Below are 22,561 nucleotides of genomic sequence, written 5' to 3' on the forward strand. Positions count from 1 at the left end.
TTGAAACTCAACAGCAGAAACAGTAAGAGGAGAAGCAGGAATTGCATAAACAGCACGCTGCAGCCCGACTTAATACTGCTGTCGCACCCAGCACTGTCTCTGGACACGTGTGCCCGAGCTGCGGTAGAATCTGTCGATCTCAGATTGGTCTCTTCAGCCATCTTCGGATCCACAGATAATCCAACTTTTCAATGGAAGACAATCATCCTCGATTGCGAGGGATATCCTATGATGATAATGATGACTTACGTGCCGGTGCTTAAAGTGTGTTTAGATGTTTTACCTTCTAAAAAAATCTGCCATGTCTCGCACCCCCCGGAAAGGGAATCTCGCACCCCTAAGGGGTGTGTGCAGTGGCGTCACTAGGGGGGTGCGAGGGGTGCGGACCGCACCGGGTGACACCATCAGAGGTGGTGACACCAAAATGACTGTCTATAACATTTTCGTGCAGCGTTCCGGCAGAAAAAAAATTCATAAAAAATATCCCTGTAGTTAGTTATAACAACCAAAAACATTTTTCGTAAGCTCAGCTTACATGTGCTGTATCAATATACCTACAAGGCTAAAACTCTGTGCTAATTTACTTTTTGAACCTTCTGTAAAGTAGTACTTGGCGGGAGACGACTCTGACGGGTAGCACACCTTTTATTAACACCAACTTATATTACACGGGTGGCAACTGCCACATAACCCACGAGGTTCCCCTGGCTATACCCACACGGGCTCTTACGCCCCGTAGCTTCTCGGAACACACCCGGCTGGGTTATTAGTCTCGACTCTGGGTCCCACAGCCTGGTTCCACATGGACGCCAGGCCACGGGTCCCACAGCCTCACCTCTGAGCCGCACAGGGTCCCGGCCCTTACAAGGACAGCGGGGCTAGGGGTCTCAGGGCCCTATCTCTTCAACTCCGTCTTCGATCTTCAGCTGGTAATAACTCCCCGAGTGCTCCCGCGCGTCCCCCTTTATAGTCCTCCATGCGGACGTCGCTGAGAGCACCCACCCAAGTTGACCAATCACTCAGCGCGCTGCCCACGATCCTGTTTCCCATATCGTGTTTGCGTGCACAACCATGCACCCAGCGCCGCCCCGTGATCCATCACTGTCGGCGTGCGTCAACACCCCCACACTCGATGTAGCCACGCCCGGCGCGCGCACACACACGCCCCCACCTTGTCAGCGCGCACCGCCACTACATCACCCCCTACCACATAGCTCGCAGCCGACCCGGCTGCTAAAATTTTTTATTTCCCTCCCCATTTAGTGTGTGCCCCGTAACACCAGCAACAACAACACAACACAATAAGAACTCCCCCATCCGTAAGCAGAGCATACCACCGCAACAACAAGAACAATATGTACAAGCGGCGAGCGACAACAATAAACGTATATACAAAAATGATTCGTGCAGCGTCCCTTCATTTCCGACCACCCCTTGAACGGGGCAATGCACCGGGCAGAAGGGGAACGTGGCGCCGAGCCGCAATCTCGGGCCCCCCCTCAGGAAAAGTGGCGTGTCTTAGCACGAGTCCGCCTGGCCGGTCCGTCGTACGGCACGAGACGCGGTTGACCGTCCGGTGGCGCCGGCAGTCCAGGGAGGCACGGGGCAGGCATTGTAGATCCGTGCGCGCCTCGGGGTTCCAGCTCTCGGCGGTCAGCAGCCGTCAGGTCCGCGACACCTGGGAGTAGGTCAGGCGGAGACACGTGAGGATCAGACTGCGACACCTCCCACCCCGAGCCGATGGCCCCATCACACGCTCGGTCGTTATGGCACAAAGGGAGGTCATGGGTTGCCGCGAAAGGTTTCAGCCGGGAGGAGTGTATGTACCAACGGCGTTTTCCCCATTTAATCTGGATACACTGGGGTCGCGCAATACGCACGATTTCCACAGGTCCCCTCCATGGTCTCAACAATTTAGGGGACGTAGCCAACGGTGCATGTGGGCAATGCAACCAGGCCTTATCGCCTGTTTTCCAATCGTGCGTATACACTTTTCGGTCATGCAACCTCTCGTTAGCGACCTGGCGCGACCTCGAATTCAACCTCGCAGCCTCTCGCGCTTCAGCCAGTTTGGCGATATTAAATTTGATGTGGTCGGCCAATTTGGATTTCGCACGTGGCTGGGAAATCCCCAGTTGGACATCCATAGGCGGATCAGCCTCCCGCCCATACATGAGAAAAAATGGGGAAAACCCCGTTGCCGCATGGGGGGCCATTCGATAGGCCGCGAGTACCCCAGGTACCTGCAAGTCCCAATCAACCTGATCGTTGCAGACCTGTTGGCACAGCATAGAAGTAATCGTCCTGTTTAGACGTTCAACCATTCCATCAGTCTGCGGGTGGTACGGGGAGGTACGCACTTTTTTCGTACCCAACAGGTCGCACACCTCGCACAAAAAACGCTCGAAAAATTCTTCCCTTGGTCCGTCAGCAAGCGTTCGGGGGCGCCTTTGTCCAAAACATAGCCCTGGACAAAGGCGTCCGCCACCGCCGCAGCCGACTGGTTGGCGAGTGGCCACGCCATGGGCCATCGGGTGAAGTATTCTACGCCAACCAGCAGGTATTTGTTACCCCTAGGTGTAGCGGGAAAGGGCCCCAAAATGTCGAGCGCCACCAGTTCGTTCGTGCGCGAAACCTGAATGGATTGTAGCGGTGGATTAGCCGCTATTTGTGGCGGTTTCCTTCGAGCGCACCCCACACATCCCTTGAGGATGTTTTCCACGTCGCTCCCCATACCCGGCCAATAATAGTCCCGTTGGAGTAGGGCAAGCGTTTTGTGAAATCCCAAATGCATGAGGCGTTCGTGAGCAGCCAGAACGACCCTACCCCATATAGCAGATGGCACAACGAGCGTATGGCGCCGGGACATATTGTCCCACTTCATCAGGAGGCCCTGTCTGACCACCCATGAACTGACCCGCGTCTCCCCCCCCTCGGGAGCCTCTGCCTTCCGACGCAGCGTGAGTAGGGAGCTGTCGGCCATTTGGAGACGGCCCCACTCGATAAGAGGTAACGCGAGTAACGAGTCCACGCCCGTAGGAGCGGCGGGCACATCGACCTCTGGAGCGTCAGTGGCGGCGAGCGAAACTTCCGCGCGAGCGGCGACAGGGGGTTTACACCGCGCCGATCCCAGAAGACATGCGCATTCCGAGCGAGGCGACAACCGCGACAAGGCATCCGCATTCGAGTGCCGCAATCCCTTACGGTAAATCGTCGTGAACTGGTAGTCTTGGAGGACCTCCAGCCATCGGGACAATTGGCCGGAGGGTTGCGCCACCCGCATTGCGTATTGGAGAGCCGCGTGGTCCGTACGAACAGTAAAATGACGTCCGTAGAGATACGGTCTGAATTGCTGTATAAAAAAATACGATCGCTAGCAATTCACGACGTGTCACACAGTAGCGTTGTTCCGCGGGTGACAGAACTCTACTACCGTAGGCGACCACCCGTTCGACCCCCCCGACCACCTGTGAGAGCACTCCCCCGATACCCGTGTTACTGGCATCCGTGTCAAGCAGAAACGGTTGCGTGAAATCGGGGTAACACAAGGGGGGGAGCCCGCACCAAGGCGTCCCGAAGGGAGCAGAACGCAGCCTCCTCATCTGAGCCCCAGTGAAACCTTACCCCTTTAGCCATTAAAGTGTGTAGGGGCCTGGCTATGGTGGCAAAATGTTCGACAAAACGGCGGTAGTAGGAGGCGAATCCTATGAAGCTGCGGACTTCAGTGACTGAGGTTGGCGTTGGCCATGAGCTGACACAGTGCGTCTTAGTAGGGTCTGTGGAGATCCCTGAATGGCCAACAATATGCCCCAAGTACCGGACCGATTCCCGAAGCAGGTGACATTTAGCGGGTTTAAATTTTAATTTAGCGGAACGCATCCTGAGGAACACCCCTCTCAACCGCTGGAGGTGCTCCTCGAAAGTCCGGCTGAAAACAATGATATCATCGAGGTAGATCAAACAGGTGTCCCATTGGAGTCCTGACAAAACCAATTCCATGAGCCTCTGGAACGTGGCGGGAGCGGAATGTAAGCCCATGGGCAATCGATTGAATTCAAATAGGCCTCCTGGTGTCTGGAAAGCGGTCTTAGGTTTTGATTCCTCATCGAGGGGCAATTGCCAAAATCCTGAAAGCAGGTCAAGCGTTGAAAAATACTGTGCTCCTGCCAAGGCATCCAGCGACTCATCCATCCTGGGGAGTGGATACGCATCGGCCATAGAGATTTTATTTAGGTGGCGAAAATCCACACAAAATCGCAAGGACCCGTCCTGTTTTTTAACAAGGACGATGGGAGCCCCCCACGGACTGGAAGAGGGCGAAATGATGTCGGCAGCCAACATGTCATCAACAGCCGATCTCACATGCTCCTTCTCGGCTGGGCTGAGCCGGAAGGGATTTTGCCGAATAGGGGCCGCATCACCGGTCGCTATGTGGTGGCGCAACAAGTCCGTGCAGCCAATATCGTACTTGTGTCTGCTAAAGATGTCGGCGAATTCGAGTAGCAGGCCCCTCAACGCTCCCAACTGCACACTAGACAAGTCACTAGACCCAGCACACAACGAATCCAACCATTCTGTCCCCTCTTCCGATGGAGGATGCGTATCGAGGCTAGAGTCGACCTGCGCAACGAGCTGTTCGTCGACGGGTAGCGGCGCCACGTGAGCCAGCACCTTGCCCTGTGTAATCACAGCTGGCCGCGACCCCGTATTCACAACCATCACGAACGGATCCCTGTCCGCCCGCACCATGGTCTGAGCTACTGCTAATTCGAGGCCCCCAACAGCTCTGTTTGACGGGCCCAACAGAACACCTTGTTCCCCCGTGTCGATCCCAAGAGGTTTTTGCAACCGAAGGGGTACCAACATTTGCGATCCCGGGGGCACCCGCACAGTCTGAGTTGCCAGCGCCTGAACCGTTGCACAAACCGTGCGCATTACGTTGGAATCGATCTGTAGAACAAGGCGATTCGGTGTTGATTCCCAGAATCGAGTCCCAGAATCGACTTGGCCCCCACCGACACGACTTTGCCATTTGTTTTGCAATGACGACGACAATTTCCCATTATCCCTGCATCTCCCTCTCTTGTTCGTCCATCAAGTTGATGATGACCATGGCACGTTTGTCATTTTGTTGGGTTTTGATGAGTGTGCAGATGGCTGAAGAGGCCAATCCGAGCCCGGAATTCCCTGTGGCACACTGGACAGGTCAGGGAGGATGTAAAGCTCTGAGGTGCAGCCACAAGTCCTTCCTTGGTAGATTTGCGCTGCTGCCTCTTCAAGATAGCACAGGAGCTTCTCCTACTCTCACAGAAGACTGCACCGTCCTGTACTTTCTTCTCCAGGCTGGTCGGTCCCAGTGGCGGCTGGTGATATTTATTTTTGGGGGGGCGCATTTTTTTATTTTATTGAGGGGGGCAAATAAATATAAAGCAGTACCAAAAACCATTTTGACTACTTGAATATAAATTTTGATGAACTTTATTTACATTTCAGACCAAAAGAAGTACCAAAAAGCATGTTTCCTACTTGAACATAAATGTTTCTCTTTTATATACATTTCAGACCAAAGTACCAAAAAGCATGTTTCCTACTTGAACATAAATGTTTCTCTTTTATATACATTTCAGACCAAAGTACCAAAAAGCATGTTTCCTACTTGAACATAAAAACGTTAGTTTCATGCTATTATCAATATGGCTGCGGCTACTTTCATGACGTTGCATTTGTCAGAGAGATGTTTGAGGTCTCTTACCCCCGTCGTTGTCCACAAAACTTCAGTGCCGACACTTTGAAATAAAAGACAGGGAAAACAAAAAATTGAATTGCTAACATCACATCCAGCCAGCCACCTCCGTTTCTCATAACAAGCGCGGGTGAAGCTTCGTGTGTAGCTTCGTCCTCTGTCACTGGCCTGCTGCTGGATTTGTAAATCAGGTTGGTCCGGTCCGAGATCCTTTATCTTTTTTATTTCTTCCAGCGAAAGCCTTGTGAAAGGGTTTTTTTGTAAATAAATTACAGAATTTGGATGAACTGCTGCCATTGTTTACACAAAAAATTTGATCAGCCTAGCAAGTGTCAAAGTGGTGTCGCCTGCGCACTCGCAGTAGTGGCCCAGAGCGTAAATTTGAATGACAGGTGACGAGAACCAATCAGATTGGATAAAATAACATGTATCCAATTCTGATTGGCCAGGGACGCAACGACTTGCGCCCCGAGGAGAATCTTTAAGAAACCAATTAGAGACCAGCTTCAGGTCACATGCTGTCCGAAAATTTAAAGTCTCACATAGATATCCATTTGTCCGGCGCCCCGCATGAAACACATTGAAAAACATAGAAAATAGTTGACCGATTAAAGCCAGTTTTTATTAAATGCTGATGCTTTTCTTACTACCAGCCGGCACATCGTATGAAAAAAATATTTTATTTATGTATTTTTACATAAATTTTGTATATGTATATTTCTTGAATATTGATGGGGGCGGCGCCCCTGCGCCCTCTATTGACGAGCCGCCACTGGTCGGTCCTAAGCTAGGGGTTTTCAGCTTTTCAGGTCCAAAGCTATTAAAGGAAGCTTTAAGGGTGTCCTTGTAGAGCTTTTTGGGGCCACGTTGCGCTCGCTTACCATTCTTCAGCTCGCCAAAGAAGGCTTTTTTGGCAGTCTCGCGCAGGGCATTCTGGTCACGTGGCCAGTCCATCTAAGATTCTAAGCTGTTCCTTCGCAAGCAAGGTGTGGATGCTGGGGATATTGGCCTTGCTGAGGACTTCCGTGTCAGGGATTCTGTCTTGCCACTTGATCCTCAGCAGTTTCCTCAGACAGCTCAAGTGGAGATGGTTCAATTTCTTGGCATTGCACTGGTAGACTGTCCAGGCTTTGCACCCATACAAAAGAGTTGGTAAGACAATAGCCTGGTAGACCTTCAGTTTTGTCTCCTGCTTGATGCCAGTCCTTTCCCATACCGAGTCACGTAGACGTCCAAAGGCTGCACTGGCCTTGACAATCCTGATGTTAAATTCATCATCTATGTGCACAGCGCGAGACAGAGTACTACCAAGGTAAGTAAACTTGACAACGGCTGAAAGCTTTTGCCCATTCACAAAGATGGTGGGCTCAGTCTAGGGTTGATAGTGATAGCATACGCTATCACTATGAAAACGTCGCAGGGACAGACGTTCGATTACGTTGGTAAGCATAATACTTTATCGATCTTTCTATGATTAATATGGTGATCGCTTGAGAGAGTGAACGAGGTGATTCGGTGTTGATTCCCAGAATCAAATTGGCCCCCACCGACACGACTTTCCCATTTGTTTTGCGACAACGACAATTTCCCATTCTCCCCGCATACACTATCACAACAAGTCGCAGGGACAGACTTTCCATTACGTTGGTAAGTGCACAACTTTATCTATCTTTCTATGATGAATAATATAATAATATAAGATAAAACTTCTAAATGGAGCATCGGGTGCTTGCGGGAATGCGTCGTTCATGTGCAAATTTTGTGACTTTCTTGGCCGAAGGCCGTGAATGCTTTTATGAGGGGGCGCCTCAGGCGCCCCCGAACAACTAGTCATATAATATTGTGCCATGCAGAAATGTTATTTTCACATGTATATAATCTGTGTTATGGTGATAAAATAGGCCAATAGGTCGTCTCTCCGCTCAAATACGTGTGGGTGCATTGCCCATTTAAAATGGTAGTTCTCAGCCAGTAGGTAGACATTCACCATTCTAATGGGAAGTGCCAATTCCTTTACACAAATGACCGCTTTTGACTTCCCACAAAACAACAATAGCACAGTTGACTACGTACGGTGTGAAAGAAGTTAACACACATGCACATTCATTATCACAACCCCGAAGAGATAATCCTAAGCTGAGCTGACCCTTGACTGAGCTCTGAACTGACGGTTGTAGGTCAGGCACTGTTACCAATGCCTCGAGACTGCATCATAGGTCATAATAATGGAAATATTTATAATGAGGACCTGAATTTCAATATGAGCTGAGTTTCTCTAGTAAAGCAATACTACGTGTTGCTGCATCGCTATGCAGTGTTGATATCTTAAAGAGCACACTCAATTCTAGAGGACATTATTGATTTATAGATTTTTTTTTTGCAATGAAGGCAATTACGTTTATTAGAAACTCTTGTTGTTTTCCAATTAAGTGCTCAAGAGTAATTTAGAATCAAAAAACATTTGAGAATGATGATCTTGCTTTGAGAAGAGTTCAATTATAACGAGTGAAATTTATATTCTTGGGTCTTTCGGTAAAGTCACGTACATAGGTTCAAAGAAAATAACAAAAAAATATTTATTTGAACCTATCTACGTGACTTTACCGAAAGACCCAAGAATATGAATTCCTGCAAGAGTGAAATTTATCTCTAAATAATTTACGCCAAGGACACAGATGGTACCAGAATCATTCTTTATGCAAATATTCATTAATGGTCCTTTTAGATTCGCTTTGAGCAGGCCCCGTTCTTGCAAGTACTCAACGGGGGGCCGGACATTGTGATAGTTCCCGCTGGTACGGTGTTGGCTCATGCCACCACCGTGTTTTCGGACCATGACGAGGTTAAGCTGGGGAAGTTGGTGGGAGCTGCTCAGCCCTGCCATGTGCCAGATGAGCGATGGGTTGCCGCGTTGTGTGGGGAGAATGCATCCTTGTCTTCCAACCAACGGGGTAGATTGCGTGCCCTTCAATGTGAATTTTCGGACGTTTTTAGTAGGGATGAATTCGATCTGGGGTGCACAATCCTGTTGTCCCACCATATTTATACGGGTGAGTCCAGCCCTATTTGAGACTGGTTGGAGAAGGAACGCGTGCAACGGGCGGTCAACGACATGCTTGCCGCCGATATTATCTCCCTATCTAATAGCCTTTGGGGCGCGCCCGTTGTGCTTGTCAAAAAGAAGGACGGTAGCCTCAGATTCTGCGTCGATTTCCGCAAGCTGAATAAAGTTTCGGTGGCCGACGCATATCCACTCCCACGTATGGATGACTCTCTAGATGCCTTGTCCGGCGCACAATATTTTTCCACTCTTGATCTGTCTTCGGGGTTTTGGCAGCTACCCCTGGACGACTCGTCCAAACCCAAGACTGCGTTTCACGTGCCTCAATGTCTCGTTCAACTGCCCTCTGATGGACTTGAATTCGGCCCCAGCCACCTTTCAGCGGTTAATGGAGCTCGTTTTGACCGGCTTACAGTGGGACACTTGTCTCATTTATTTGGATGACGTTATTGTGTTCAGTCGCACTTTTGAGGAACATTTGCGGCGATTGCACTCCGTTTTCGATAGAATGCGCTCCACTAACATGAAATTTAAGCCGGCCAAATGTCATTTGCTGCAGAATTTGGTACGCTATTTGGGTCATATCTTTAGTTCTGAGGGCATCGCCACGGACCCTGAAAAGACTGCATGTGTCCGCGATTGGCCGACCTCCACGAGTTTGGGGGATTCGTGCAGCTTCGTGGGATTTGCATCATACTACTGTAGATTCGTGCCACACTTCGCTACGGTCGCTAGACCATTACACGTGTTGACTGCTAAAAATCAGAGGTTGAGATGGGGTCTGGAGGAAGAGGCTGCGTTTTCTGCCCTCCATCAACAGCTGGCTAACGCGCTCGAGTATCTTAATTTTTCGCTGCCATTTCTCCTCGACACCGATGCGAGCGATACGGGCATTGGCGTTGTCCTGTCTCAAATTAGGAATGGTGTGGAAAAGGTGGTTGCGTATGGCAGCCGTGTCCTTTTGCCTGCAGAACATCGTTATTGTGTTACACGGAGGGAACTTTTGGCCATTGTTTATTTCGTCCGCAAATACAGGCCTTACCTTTATGGCAGGGAGTTTGTTGTCTGCACCGATCATGCGGATCTTCAATACTCCTTGCAAATAGAGCAGCCAGATGGCCAACTCTCTCATTGGCTAGATATTTTGCAGGAATTCTCTTTCAGCATTGTTTACCGTAAAGGCTCTCACCATTCCAACGCGGATGCTTTATTGCGACTGCCACAACCGCCTCGTTGCTCGTGTTTGTCTGGGACGAGTCGTTGTGGACCCCTTGCCTTACAGGTGCGTACGGCAATGTCTGCTGTTGCTGCTTTTGAGCCTCGAGACACGGGTGCACCGGTTGACAGTGTATTGCAGCTTCCTCGCGCCGTATGGATGCGCGAGCAGCTGCTTGACGACTCCTTAGGGGATCTGCGGCGTCAGGCAGGACACGTGCAGGTGGCTTCCGTTTCTGGCGAGGGTGGTCGGTTGACTCTTCAAGATGGCCTTTTGATGTGGAGGGAGGAAACGTTAGATCGTTGGCAGCTTGTTCTTCCTCTTGCCCTCTGGGCCGGGTTGGTTCGTGCGCTGCATGGGGATACATTTGTACACCTTGGAATTCAGAAGTCACTGTTGATATTGCAACGGGATTATTATTGGCCGGGGATGACAGCTGATGTCTCCAAATGGATCCAATCTTGTACGGCATGTGTATAGAGGAAACCGCCGCAGCAGAAATGTCACCCGCCGCTGCAATAAATTTTGGTCTCGCGTATCAACGAGTTGGTGGCATTCGATGTCTTAGGGCTCTTTCCAGTCACATCTAGAGGGAACAAATTCCTCTTAGTAGGTGTTGAATATTTTTATCGCTGGCCGATGGCTTGGCCACTACCGGACCAGTCCATTGCCGACGCGTTTTTGAACTGGTATGTTATGGATAAGGATGCTCCCGAACAGCTGCTTACAGACCAGGGTCGGAACTTCTCTAAATTATTGCGCGAGGTTTGCGATGCTTTGGGCACTAAGAAAATCAGAACGTCGCTGTACCACCCTCAGACAGATGGAATAGTCGAACGTCTGAACAGGACCCTGTCCACCATGCTCTGTCAGACGGTGGATGCCAAGCAGGCAAATTGGGATCTGCATGTGCTGAGTGTGCTCGCTGCTTATAGGATGGCCCCGCACGCTTCCACGGGATTTTCACCGTTTTTCCTTATGTATGGGCGGGAGAACGTACCCCCTATTTATGCCCAACTGGGTGCGCTGATTACTAACGCTAAGTCTATTTCGATTTAAAGCTTTCGTGACTGCAGGGATTCATCTTCTTGGTTCTTTCGGTAAAGTCACGTAGAAGGGAAGTAATAAAATAATAAAAATAAAACATAATAAAATAAAATAATTCTCACGACGTTTCGGCTACAACGCAAGCAGCCGTCTTCAGGTGAAGAATGAGACACTACCAAACTAGGAGCTTATATATAAGCTGCGTTGGGGGTGGAAGAGCGCCTTAACAAAAAAAATGTGCATATGAAGAGGAATTTAGCATATTCATGGAAAATGCGTAGGCGTTGGGCGGGGGGGTTTCAAAGTCATATTATGCCCATGCATTATGCAGGATCAGCAGCACCAAGGGGGGGTGCAGGGATTAGCAGTAACAAAGGAAAGGAATGTTAATGATATGTAGCTGCAGTTACTCAACAACCACGTAGAAAACGAAAGTATAAACTACATAAAAAAAACTAAAGTATAAACTGCATAGCACCATCAGTATACTTACTATACTCTACAATAAGCTGAGTTACTAACAGCAAGTAATACATTACAATTCTACGTCGTAAAAATTCTATAATATGCTTCCATCTAAACTTTATTCTCTTACATCACACGAGCATATACCGTATACTGCCATAGATAATTAGCTCAATTAAAAAAGAGGGATGACATTGTCATCCTCTCAGCCGACAAAGGCAATGCCACTGTCATCATGGACAAAATAGAATACAACAACAAAATTCAAGAACTACTCAACGATGGCAGCTATACAAAAATAAAAAGAGACCCCACCAACAGCCTCGTCACTAAAACCAACAAAATCATTTCTGATTCAACCGCATTATTTGATCAGACCAAACAGTTCTCGTTGAAACCTTCTGCAGCCAAGCCACCAAGATTATACGGCTTGCCAAAGATACATAAAGAAGATACACCTCTTCGTCCCATTGTCTCTACTATCAACTCCCCCACCTATAAATTGGCTCGCTTTTTGTCTGAAATCCTACGGCCTTTCACTGGAAAAACCACCTCTGCGGTACTAAACTCTACTGACCTGGTATCGACAATCAAGGGGATTGCCCTGTCCCCAGACGACCTGCTTGTCAGTTTTGATGTGGTTTCCTTATTCACCAAGGTTCCTGTACCTGACACCATCGCAATCATTGAAGACTTGGTTCATCATGGACTGAATGCTGGGGTACCCCCCCTGGTGAGACACTGCTTAACCAATACATACTTCACCTGGAATGAAACTTTCTACAAGCAAACTGAGGGCACCCCAATGGGCTCCCCCCTATCTCCGGTTGTAGCCAACATCTTCATGGAGAAATTTGAGACGGACGCCATCCAGACTGCCACTCTACGCCCGACCTTATGGAAGAGGTACGTAGACGACACTTTTGTCATCTGGCCACATGGCCGTGCTGCTCTAGACCAATTTCTCGACCACATCAACTCCATACACCCAGCCATCAGATTCACCATGGAAGTCGAAAAAGATGGCAAGCTACCCTTTTTGGATGTCCTAATCAAAAGGAGACCTGATGGTTCAATGAGCCACTCTGTCTACAGGAAAGCCACCCATACGGATGCTTATCTAAAACCGGATTCCCACCACCATCCATCCCAGAAGAATTCCCTCATCAAGACTCTATATCATAGAGCCCAATGCATCTCCGACCATGAACACATTGCCAGTGAACTCAAACACGTACGCCAAGCTCTTAAGGCTAATGGTTACTCCGACTACACAATCCGCAAAGCCATCACTCCAACCATCAAGAAGGATCCTGTTGAGGAGCCTTTCAAGACCATCACCTTACCCTACATTGCTGGGGTCACAAAAAAGATCTCCAAAATCCTGATTAAACACAAGATCCAGGTCCGATTCAACACAGTACATAAAATCCGTGATCTGGTACCGTCTGTAAAAGATGTGGTTCCAGACATACAGTACCCTGGCGTCTACAAACTAAGTTGCCTCTGTGGTAGCAGTTACATTGGGGAAACCAAACGACATGTCTCGGACCGCATCCGTGAACATAAAGCTGACCTGAAACACGGTAGGACAAACACCTCAGCCGTGGCAGATCACTGTTACAACTCAGTGGGCTCACATGATATTGACTTCTCCAAGACAGAGGTTCTCTGCAAGCCATCTGGCTATCATGAGAGATTCGTTCATGAGGCGATCCACATATACAAACACAGAGACAATTTTAACCGAGAAGATGGATTCTGGCTTAGCAATCATTGGAAGGACGTAATAAACCATTTCGATACACATTAGGGTGTGTAGAATAATACATAGTATTATATTAAAATGTATAAGGTATAGGTTGGTTTACAGCAATACAGTATATAATTTAATGTTGGGTTTATCTATGGCAGTATATAGTACGGTATATGCTCGTGTGATGTAAGAGAATAAAGTTTAGATGGAAGCATATTATAGAATTTTTACGACGTAGAATTGTAATGTATTACTTGCTGTTAGTTACTCAGCTTATTGTAGAGTATAGTAAGTATACTGATGGTGCTATGCAGTTTATACTTTAGTTTTTTTTTTTATGTAGTTTATACTTTCGTTTTCTACGTGGTTGTTGAGTAACTGCAGCTACATATCATTAAAATTCCTTTCCTTTGTTACTGCTAATCCCTGCACCCCCCCTTGGTGCTGCTGATCCTGCATAATGCATGGGCATAATATGACTTTGAAACCCCCCCGCCCAACGCCTACGCATTTTCCATGAATATGCTAAATTCCTCTTCATATGCACATTCTTTTTGTTAAGGCGCTCTTCCACCCCCAACGCAGCTTATATATAAGCTCCTAGTTTGGTAGTGTCTCATTCTTCACCTGAAGACGGCTGCTTGCGTTGTAGCCGAAACGTCGTGAGAATTATTTTATTTTATTATGTTTTATTTTTATTATTTTATTACTTCCCTTCTACGTGACTTTACCGAAAGAACCAAGAAGCTAAGTCTATTGTGTGCACAGATCTGACCATCACGTGTCTTGGTCCGTCGGCGACAGGGCTTGGCTACATTGCCCTCAAGTGCCTGTTGGCACCTCCCTTAAGCTGAAATCAAACGTCCACAGTGTTTGTGTATCCGGGCGGGCCGCCGTCATTGGTTTGTCCACCCCTCGCGGTTGACGCCGTTTGTTCCTCCTTGGCTTGCTCCTTCATTTCCACAAATTCGACTGCCGAAGTCTGACGTGTCTGACGAACCTGGGGCGACGCGGTTACATGATGATCGCCCAAAGGGCTCTGTTTTACCACCCACAGTATCCAAGCCCCTGACTGCTGACGTGAACTGCGACCCCGACCAGGCTGACCCTGCTGCGAAGGAGCCCTCTGCTCCGCCATCGCTTACCCTGTCGCCCGGCGTGCCGACCATGGAAGAGCAGGAGGTAGTTTCTGTTGCCGGTCCAGCATCGCGGACTCGCTCCAAGATGCTTCGATTTTGTTGAATTCCCCACGCATTGTTCTTCTGCCCTTGGTTTGCTGCTTTTGTTCGTTTTTTTCTCTTGTTCATGGTTATATGTTGTTATGGGCCCTCAGCCTATTGGGTGTAACCACTCTGCACACACACCACATGCTTTCCGCGCTTGCGTTTCCTCATTACTTATATTGGGTTCATCTCTAGCCGGGACGGCTAGTCTTTTCATTACGGGGGAGGGTGATGTAATGAGAGAGTGCCATGCAGGGGATGCCAGAGGGTAATGGGGACAGGCACCATTACGTAATCAGCATTCAATCCGAATGGGGGATAATATCTGGGGCAGGGAGGACGGGCAGTCGCACAGAGAGGTTCTGGAACTATCGGGAAGGTTCCACGAGGGGGCGTGGCTAGAAGCGGAGCCTAGTTCCACCGGGGCGGATATAAGGAGAGGGAGGGGGAGGACTCGAGGTCGGTGTGGGAAGTCTGGGTTCCGGACCGCATCGCTGCTCATCCCCTCCTCGCCACGGGCCAAGTGGCGGATCCTCCAACAGAGCTCACCCCTCCTTCCGGCACGCCGTCAGTCAGCGACGAGGCCGGGAGAGTCGAGTGAGCCACGGAGGTACTCGGAGAGGGACGCCTCATCTACGGTGTTGAGAAGAGGGAAATCACCCGGAGGAGGAGGGAGCGGAACTGTGCCATACTACCGTTAATTAAAGAAGCATCCTGACAAGAATCGTCGTGGAAGTCTTTTATTACACATCACTATGCTGGTCAGCGTGAGTTAACCGAGTACCAGTCCAAACATCACTCTCCCTGATGTTAGCTGTGGCTGGAAATCAAACTGTCACTGGCTTTAAAGCTCATCGCTACCACTCCACTATTCTGTTAATTGTGTACTTTAATCGAAACATAAATGTCTTGCAGCTTTCATACCTGCTGGGTATTTTGCAATTACAAATGCGAAACAGGCTTTAATATATTTGGCCAATATATTCAGCATGTGATGGCATTTATGCTTTAACTACTGGCAGCAGCTTCATTGGCACATTTGAATGTCTCTCAGCCATCGTTTGTGCATGCTCGCAGACAACTATATGTGGTGTCTAAATTGTGTATTCATATTGATTCATTTAAATTGGATACATTTAATGACCCCATGTACGTACAATCACAATTTGTATGCACACATAGTAATTGGATGTGAGTGTGCTGGGTAAGGGCTCACAGGTCACCCATGACAACTCAGATTATTACAAATATACATGTACAAAAGACAATGTGTCAGAGCAAGTACTATTTAAAATACAAAGTAATTCAATATGCTAATTATCCTAGAGCAGTGCTCATTTATATTTTCAGTCAAGGCCTGGTGGTTGAACTTCTGTGTCATTTACTCTGTTGGACAAGCACTGTTTGACGTTCTACTAAGTGGTACATATTTAGATTTAAAGCAGCATGCTCAAAATACAGCGCCACACAGTAAATTAAGTGATGTAAGTGAACACCCACAGGCCATAATAAGGTGGTGCGGTCAGGACAATACAAACACGAATGCCGTTGTCTCCACATTATTTGCATTTACACACTGCAATGGTTACTCATTTAATGCTGCATCGACTTGGAGAAGTCTGAGACCAGGTTCGAATACCAACCAAGCACTGGTAAATGCGCATCATGGTCAGGAATTGAGCCCTGACGGCCAGGATCAGAGCATAATGTAGTGAACCACTTCACCAATGCTTTTTATTGTATATACTATAATTACAACAAATGCACAATGTGAAAAATGTGAAGCTTTCTAAGGTTGATAGAAAGAGGTGCATGTGAAAGAAGCCGACAGTGGATATGAGCACCGTATTACTTGTTTCAACAAAAAGATGCTTTGACTTGGGAACCTTACTTAATCGCCAGTCGCTGAAACCAACATTCAAGCCTAGGGTCTCAGCAGTTTTGACGTAGTACTGTGGCACGGCCATTATGAACCCATTGCATCACCCAGACATCTCAATATTTGAGATGTTAATAAGTAATATTTAAAAATACTTTTTTTAAACACGCTTTAATGAAATGTACCGTACGAGTAATGGCAGAACTCCACGATTCTAGGAAGTGGCCCCGAGGCTTGCCATAACGTAAGGGACCACCGTGGTGATTTACAGACAACGTGAGTTGAGCGTGGACAATTCGACCCAAGGCGAAACATAACATATAAAAAGATGGTTACATTTTTTTATGATAGAATATAGTATTGTCATCAGTATGACATAAGTATACCAAGTTTGCAGTCGATACCATATTGGGAAATGGGTTAAATTAAGTTACAAGATTTGAGGATACGACAATAACGACAACAACATAGTTAAATAAAAGCGTGTAAAAACGAACTAAACTTGGAAGGAAACGTTGTTTTGCCTTTTGGTATGTTTATGCTTTCGAATCAAGGGAATATATTTCATCAGGGTACAACTATTCACTATAAATCAGCAACAATAGCAAGCAACTTACCCTTTCGACTTGCGTTAGATAGGAATGTCCTTATGTGATGCATTTACTGCATGCTCATGGCACTTTGAAATGCTTAGAAAATCGCCAGAATAGCAAATACATATTGAATGAATATTTAAACAAAACAATCGTTTAGTGTAAATTAAATAACAAGACAGTACGTCCCTTTTCAATGATGCAATCATCTCCAACAACATCCGCGGTGCAAATTTCACATTTCCATGGTGGGGGGTGAGGGGGGACAGTCTAGAAGGAGATCACTCTTGAATTAAAACTAAGCGGTGCTACTGATTTTATCAAACTCAAAGCAATGCTAGCCAGAGTCGACCCTGACCAGGATTGAAAGTTCAATGGCAAGCTTTAGGCACAGAATACTGTAGCTACATAAAACATTTTGAACATGTTGTTAAAGGTAATGAAATGCAGCCCTAATCAGTAGGAAGCTGACCATTAGGAACGTTCTGTGCACACAGGAAAGCGATGTATTCCCTACATCTGGGTTTTAGATCTGTCTGCTCGACTAGGTCACAGTGCCCATAGGTGCATACCATGCATTACATGTGCCAATGCCACATCTGAAATGTGTATTTGTTTTAATGAATACCATATCATTGCCATGTAGGTGTTTATGTGGGATGTGTTAATGTCTGGATGTCGTTAGAATTATGTTTTCAAGTTTTTGAAGAGATAGCTTAGGCATCAACAAGCGTTTTAGAAACAATTGTGCAAGTTTCTTAATTCCCATTGTCTCTGTCCACCCAGTAGTATATATGAGTCGATCAGAAGGTCACGTGTGGTTGGATAACGTGTGGATACTCTCATCTCTTCCAAAATATCCTTCAGTGGCACTCTCTCGAGTTGCCTCGAGTGGAGGTCCTTCCACCAGCAGTGGCATGGGCAAACAATTGCAGGAACCGCCCCTGTACCACCTCTTACAATACTATGTATGCATACCTTTAAAATTAGATAAACAATTTCAATGGGATTTCATTACATTAAAGTAAACTATCCATGGACCTTGTAATTATACTGTATAGTGTATGTATGTGTATACATGGATGACAATTCTGTCACGTATATTTAATGTTGCGACTCGCTTATCTTAATGGTAGGGATGCACAGTATGATATATCATTCATCAAATATAATTCCACTTTGCCTGTCTCGGCATACTGGGGTAGTATTTTCTCTCATGATCATTTGTGTTTAATAATAACCAACAAAGAGATTGATTTCACAACAATTGCATTGGTTATTTTGCCATTTGGAATGTGACTTAAGAGTGCTGGATATTCTTTGAGGCAGACCAAAGGATAATTGCATCCAGAGGATGCAACTCACCCGGGAGGATGACCATTGTGGAGATGAAGTGATGAGATCAATTAATGTTCAGGAAATGTATGAATATAATTTACATGCAAATTTTAACAACGTGATATGCACCAGAACCTACACTATTTGTGTTTTAACTTCAATGAAAAAAAAATAGTATACCATAATCTTGTTGCCTTATGTAGTGGTACATATTGCATGATTACGATCGCACATTGCTTATAAAACATACACACCTCTGTTTTATTCCTGTGATGAGTCTTCAAATGCAGTTGCATATATGGATGCTATATACATCCACATTGCATTATATCATTGTACTGTATTGTGGCATCACAGGACTTTGAATGATGGCAAAGGCATGTCTAGGCCTTCATTCAGCAGTGGAAAGACAATGGATAAGGATGATGGTAAAGCCTTCAAATACATTTCCTAAGTAATAACTCAGGCATTTTGTTTTAGGCAACGTGCTATTGAGAGGCTGCCTCCTACCACTGGGATGGGGAAATTCCCCATAGGGTCACCATCAGCGGTGAGCATTGCTTCATTTGAAACACTTTAACTCTAACCACATCTTATTTACACTCTTTTATTTAATATTATTTATTTATGGGATAAACACAGGACCTGAAGCTGCCCATGAAGGCGCTATATAATAAAAGGACCGGGCATCTTCGTATCTCGACAGGACGAAAATATCATGCTCCTCCGAGCACCTCCAAAATGTCTCTCTTTATTTTTACTCTCATCCCTACTTTCAAAGGTTCCTTGGCCTTAACAGCCATTCAGGCCTCTCACAATCATTTTGCTGAGCTGAAGGTTATACCTTGGCTTGAAGGGAAATGTATTTGATGATCGCTACGATTTTAAACATCTGTAGCCGATACTTACGACTTGTAATACGCAGCATCAAAGATATTGAAGAAGAGATGTACCTATTGATATGTAAATAGCTAAGTGGTTGTTTAAATGTGGCCAGATCACCACTCTTGTTTGAAGTGGCCAATTATACCTTCATGCCAACATTAAAATTGGTTACTTAGACTATGCATTTTGATCAAATCCATTAGAGCCAAGAATGGCAATGATCACCGTTTCCATTATTCGTAAGAAATGGAAATGTTGCTAATAATATGATATAAAACATGCATTTTTTAAACAAATGTAAAGGCACAGCCCTGAAATTATTTACTCATGCTGCTAATTTGGCCTTCTCATCCACACTGGACAGACGTCTTGGAAGAGATGTAACTGTAAGTTGTGAATTTAACATGTTAAACATATTGAGGTCATGGGATAGATACAATAAAATAATATTTAGATAACATCACAATGTCCCAGGTTGGTGGATCAAATAATGATGGAGTCGTAAGACACCCACCTATCGACGGGAATGAAGTGCCTATAGGAGGCAGTACAGCGAGCAAGTTGGTAACATATCTGTGTAATGTGAATTCTTACATGGTATGTTTGGGTTTTTTGATTTAAAGCTTTCGCGACTGCAGGGATTAATATTCTTGGTTCTAATAATATATTTATATTATTTAAATAATAATATATTTATATTATTTTATTTCCCTTCTACGTGACTTTACCGAAAGAACCAAGAATATGTTGGGTTGTCTATAGGAACTCAGGTGACCACCAATTTCTATTCATACTAAAACAACTCGAAAAGGAGAATCTGGAAAAGGAGTAAGACTTTCCTTTGTATTACAGCATAATTATTATGATGTGGCTGGCTGGTGTTATGATTCCTGACAGAGTCACTATATATATGAATGTTTTTCATAAATGTCACATAAGCAAATTTTCATGCGTACAATATTAGAAGAGAAAAAGTTTTACTGCCTGGCTTTCTGCACATCACCGTGCCCCATCTGCGCGATTACATCACCCGCAGCGCCGATAGTTTACCTTGCACTCAAGTTTCAGGGACCTTCAAAAGGCAACCTGGAAAACGGCCTTTAACATAGTACAGTGGTACCCCGGAGATTGAACTTAATTCGTTCCAGAAGGCCATTCGAATACCGATTTGTTGGAGTTCTGGTGCGTTCGATCTCCGAGGTTCTACAGTATTCCGTGTTTCTGGAGACGGCGCTTGTGCGTACGTCAAATGCAGAGAAACGAACACACAAAGGGTCTCCCTGCTCAAAGCAACGCGGGGGCTTTACTCGTGTCCTTAAGAGAAGAAAGCGAAACGTAATCTGAAAAAAAAGGATGGAGAGAATGTAAAACGGCAATGGTTGAGAAAGCCACAGAGATCATTCCCCCATGGGGGGAAAAATAACAACACGTGGCTGTTCATCCTGGAGATATCTAAGGTGAAGGAACCCTTTCGTTTATCCGGGTGAGAGCACAGAGTAAAACTGCGTTTCTATTTGCAAATGCAGACAAGCGAAGACGGATGAAAAGCGTCACATCAGTATGATTACGTACATTCAAAATACAAACCTAAGGGACAGTGGTTGTTTGTTCACGTTGCTACAAAGGTTTTCGCGGTAGTTGCTTACATAGTGGCGTTCTGTGATGTATTTTTGGGTTGTACCGCAGGCCGTTCGGCATGATGTCCGACGTTTCGCTCCACGTGCCCACGAGAGATATTTGTCTCGTGATTTTTGCCACACATTTTCAGATGCCCCACCCCGCTTCACTCCCTTTGTTGCCATGATGCAGTGATTACGAATGAGACCCCGGGGGCACCACCTTGCCTCTCGTTAGCCGGCACACATATGTTGTACAGTATTTGAACGGCATGTGTGCGGTCAACAGTTTACTCGTAAATGCACCCTTGGCTCCCTTCCTAAATGCCCTTAAACATTATCACCACCATTCAGCTCTGGCATATGCAAGACGCTGGGTAATTGGCCTTATGCATGATAGGTAGCCTAAAGCATAAGACTCAATGATGTCCGAAGATAAATCCTTTGGTTTTATTTAATGTCTTCTGTTGGCATAGACATGAAGGCGTTTGTCTTAAAATAACATATTAATTACATATTAAAATGCGTATAGACACAAAGTGAATGTTCTCCTTTGAAATGTCAATATGCTGAGCTACGTATGGTATCTTCTTGGTTCTTTCGGTAAAGTCACGTAGAAGGGAAGTAATAAAATAATAAAAATAAAACATAATAAAACATAATAAAATTATGTTTTATTATTTTTATTATTTTATTACTTCCCTTCTACGTGACTTTACCGAAAGAACCAAGAAGATGAATCCCTGCAGTCACGAAAGCTTTAAATCAAAAACTACGTATGGTAACCAAAGCATTTATTTTAAAAAAAAGTGAGATTTCAATGTTTTTCTGTTTTTGTTCCGTTAGCAGACATGACCCAATATTGGTCATATATGCTGTGAAACGATATGAATCCACACCCACGTGGGGGATGCAATTTGCAGATCCTAAAATCTGTAATAGACCGTGATAACCACAGTGTTCGTCATATGTGTGTGCATGAACGCGTGCACACATAGGGTTCATGCACACACCAGCAAGGCATGGACACATGCACAAATACGTACATGCACACATCAGCTGTGCTTCAAAGACGGTCGCCCCACTGTAATTTCACCTCTATCAGTTTCCCACAAATATTCGACACAAAAATTCCGCAAATAATTTACGAGAATCATCTTCTTGGTTCTTTCGGTAAAGTCACGTAGAAGGGAAGTAATAAAATAATAAAAATAAAACATAATAAAATAATTCTCACGACGTTTCGGCCACAACGCAAGCAGCCGTCCTCAGGTGAAGAATGAAACACCACCAAGCTTGGAGCGTATATTTAAGCTGGGTTGGAGGGGGGGAAATTTACGAGAAGTCGTGAAATTTGGAATTCTCGATGGCGCTAACCACAAAGACGTGATTTCAGGATTCACTGATTTTTTTGGGGGGAGTTTCACGAGGTATTATGTACAGGACTTGTAGGGATTGACTCAGACTCCAAAGATCTACCATTATAACTATGGCACCGATCGTAGCTAACGACGCCGAGCTATGTCGACCGGCAAGATCATACTTAAAGTTATAGCTTTTAAGAAGTAGCCATTTCATATTTCTCATAAGGTACAGTGTTTACAAAGAAAGGGAAACGTGGCAGGTGAGAATGTTATTTTGCATCATGGGACCTCCTTTGCCAGTACCAAAATATGATAATAGGGTTTTCCCCTTTTTTCTGGCAACAAAACAGGTGTTACGATGTTAAAATACCAAAC

At 45.9% G+C, this 22,561-nt stretch overlaps 1 protein-coding gene across 2 annotated transcripts in view; it reads left to right on the forward strand.

The window, feature by feature from the left end:
* The window catches only part of LOC133344908 (uncharacterized), an 842,858-nt gene that overhangs the window by 78,362 nt on the left and 741,935 nt on the right, over nucleotides 1–22,561 (forward strand). The gene's annotated exons all lie outside the window — the stretch shown is intronic.

This window comes from Lethenteron reissneri, chromosome 20, assembly GCF_015708825.2.
Source record: "Lethenteron reissneri isolate LAM-NWPU_2019-01 chromosome 20, ASM1570882v1, whole genome shotgun sequence".
Lineage (NCBI taxonomy): Eukaryota > Metazoa > Chordata > Hyperoartia > Petromyzontiformes > Petromyzontidae > Lethenteron > Lethenteron reissneri.